Raw genomic sequence first — 3,856 nt, 5'->3', positions numbered from 1 at the left:
TGCAGTAGCGCACCTAATGCTAATGCATAAATCTCCTTCCAAGCCTCTTCTCCACAATAGAACGGCGGAATTTCGCTTTCTTTCTTCTACTCACCTTCAAGCTCCTATTCCTGGCTGCAAAGTCGATACTATGGCATTCTACTTGCTTGAATGGCTCTTGATCTAATGGACACCGTGGATGAACAGCTTGAGAAATGGCGGCATGGCAAGAGTGGCACAGACCGTGTCCGCATGGCAACAGCAGCATCCGTTTCGGGATCATGCGGCAGAGGCCACATACACGTGAATTTGGCACCTCGCCGACGAACCGCGTCGGTCGCCAGTTGACGCCGGCGATGGCGTGGTCGCGAAAACGGTACAACCGTCCTTGTTCATGATGCGGCATGGCGGTGTCCTCAGGCGCGATTCCTACTGCCACGAGCTGAAGTAGAAGAAGACAAAGCATACAGCACCAAGCGGTGAAATTATACTCCTATATTTTATGCCGGATTCCTGGCAAGTATTGTGACCATCCGAAAATTGTGTTCAGAGAAACCTAAAGTAACAATGGTTACAGACGTGCTTTCGGTCTGAACACCTTTAACTTCTAAGCATCGGTCACACCTGTTGGGTATATTTTCGACTCTTGTCCCATCCGGAGGAGGAAATAGAAAGAAGAAAAGAAGGAAGGGGAGGAAGGCCGACGTGGCCTATAATTTTTGAACTGCTTATCCCGTTAACTAGTTTAGATAGTAATGTGCACAATTTTGTTAATTACTAAAAATTTCAAAATGCATTAAAATCAGCTTTACACGCTCAGGAGGGCATGGAGAGGGATATTAAAGCAATGAGCCTATGTTCCATTCTAAAACAGTCATCAAAAAAGCTCAGTTTGTTGTGCAATCTACTAAGGGTGGATCATATTGTCCCTGGTGGAATTCTGACTGCGAGCGAGATTTTAGACGTAGAAAAGCAGCGTGGAAGAAACTTTTATTCAACCAAAGTCCTGTTAATTGGGCTGATTATACATATATAGCTACTACATTTGAACGAACAGTCTCAAAAGCTAAGGAGGATTATGATTCCAAGCACTACACATACCTTTCGAAGTCTTGCAATAGAAAGGCCCTGTTTAAATTTCTTAGATCTCGTAAAGTTATACCGGCGCCCATGAATGTAGATTCTGTCGTTCTATCAACAAAAGAAGTATCGGAATCACTTGAGAAAATTGTGCAAGGACTTGCGCAACGTTTCAAGCATAAATTGCCCTAAAGCCTAAAGAAACCTCCCTTGGCAGACGACTTTGAGATAGTAACAGCGACAGAGATTGAACGCATTATTAGTTCGCAGCCAGCGTCATCCCCCGGTCCAGATGGAATTACAACAGGAATGCTAAACGTTTTATTTGATTATGCGCCTCAGGACTTCCTAAACATAATAAATTTCTCTCTCAAGAATGCATGGGTTCCAAAAGAGTGCAGAGTAGCTAAAGTTATTCCACTATTAAAGAAAAAATCAGCTGGACTTGACTTGGACAACATAAGACCAATTTCTCTTACTTCCAATGTCGTCAAATTAATAGAAAGAGTTCTTCACGGTCGTATAACAAATTTTATGCAGGATGACACCCTTCTCAGACCTTGCAAAATTGGAATTCGTCCCGGCCACTCCATATGGTGCGTCCATGTAGACTTAGAGAGCCGCGTTAAACTTGCTCGCGGAAAACGACAGTACGCAGCTTTGGTGACGCTAGATGTATCAAAACATACGACTCTGTAGAACATTGTATTCTATTCGATAAACTTCATTCTACGAATATCCCAAAATATATAACCGCTTGGATCTATGAATTTATAAGAGATAGAGAGTCTTATTGTTACCAACACGGTATTTCGACGTCCGAACACAAGCAGACAAGAAGTGTACCACAGGTTTCCATTCTTTCCCCTATGCTACTTAATAGTTTGCTAAGCGCAGTTCCTTTGTGTCCGGAAGTACATGTTTATGTTTACGCGGACGATATCGCATTTTTTACGTCTGCAAATAGTATACATTCACTACAACAGTCGTTGCAGAATTACTTAGGAATGCTGGAGACATGGCTAGATGGGTTATGCATCCCGTTAAATATTAGCAAAAGTGCGGTATTGGTATTCCCATTAACTGCACAGGTGCAAATTACTTTACAATACCGACAGGAAATCATTCCTCAAGTTGACGAAGTCAAGTACCTTGGTGTCATTTACGATGGCAAACTCACCTGGCGCAGTCACATTGAACATATTAAAACAAAGGCAGAACGAGCCGTAGCTATGCTCAGCCGGCTCAGCCACCGTCGCTCTGGACTACGCAGGGATACCTTACTGATGATCTATAAAATGTATGTTCGGCCCATATTAAAATTCGGCTGCGTGATATTTTCCGGTGGCCCCGCCTACAAAATTAAACCTTTCGTACTTTTAGAAAGAGAAGCTCTACGGTCATGCCTCGGGCTTCCTAGATTTGTTGTCAACGCTGTTTTATTTCAGGAAGCTCATATACCCAACGTAGAGTGCGCATGCTTACGGTTCAGACATTTTTAAAAATTATTGAGTTTTCAAAAAGACGTAAGCAATATGCTTTTATCACTGAACCTGCTGAGTTTTTCCAAGTATCGTGGTCCAGATGCCACAGTCCTCAGATAGTATTCGTGCAAGCACAGTTACAAAAACTGGATGTATCCATGCGCCAAGTTTACCATTCAAATGATGCCTTTACAGACCTCAAAATTGAGTTCGAGGACATATTTCCTAATCATGCTAAACTATTACCAAGGCGATATTTAATTAATATCTTACACGGCCACCTGTACCAACTAACCACTGACAACGTAATAGCTACTGACGCTTCTGTTCGCAATGAGAAGGCAGGAGTGGGGATCTTCTCTGAATCTCTTCAATGGTCCTACTCCCTTCGCCTTCCCGACTTCACACCTATATTTCAGGCTGAATTATTAGCGATTATATTAGCATTACTGAAACTCCCCCAAAAAGACCGATTAGCTGTTATCGTGACCGACTCGCTATCTGTATGCACAGCACTAACTGCATCTTTAAATTCAGCAATTCAAAGGACATTTCGTTCGATGATACCTCCGTACTTACGAAAAGTATGTTTGCTTTGGGTACCGGGACATTGTGGGTTGCACTTGAATGAAATGGCCGATTCACTCGCACGAGCATCCCTGAACGGCCTTATCATATCTGTTTTGCCGACATCAGCTTATGTCACCGCGGCAAGGTACAGAAATTTCGCTATATCTCAAAATTCTGAAATTTCCATGCTAAAACCGTGTTCTGAATTCCACGATCTTGGCTTCCCATGGAATATTCATTGGTGTCCTTCAAGGCAATTGTAAGTATCTTTTACAAAATTGAGATGTCGTATACCTCCTCTAAAATTTTACTTACACAGGTCTGGTCTCGCTATGTCCCCGCTACGTGGTTATTGCAGTGCACCTGAAACTATCGAACATTATTTTCTCTCATGCCGCCGCTTTCTAAGACAAAGAAAAATATTAGAATACTCATTTACCAAACTTGGCCTATCGCTAACCTCGACAAGCATTTTTTCTTTTGGGGCAACTTCACTGGGAGCCAGCCACAGGGATGCTTTTCTTGCAGTTTACAATTTTATTAGAGAGACAAAAAGAGTACCTTGCTGATTTTCTTTAATTATCCATAGCTTCTATTACTTCATTTCCTTACGTTAAATTACTTTATCAAAATTCTTACCAATATTTTCATTGCAAGTCTAAATTACAGTTCTATCGTCCCACGCTACACTATTCAAATCTAGTTTCTCTATACTTCTAACCTTACGGAAAACCGCCTGCTTC

This window comes from Dermacentor variabilis, chromosome 9 (assembly GCF_050947875.1).
Source record: "Dermacentor variabilis isolate Ectoservices chromosome 9, ASM5094787v1, whole genome shotgun sequence".
In the NCBI taxonomy this organism is placed as follows: Eukaryota; Metazoa; Arthropoda; class Arachnida; order Ixodida; family Ixodidae; genus Dermacentor; species Dermacentor variabilis.
Note: the sequence above shows the minus strand (reverse complement) of the source record.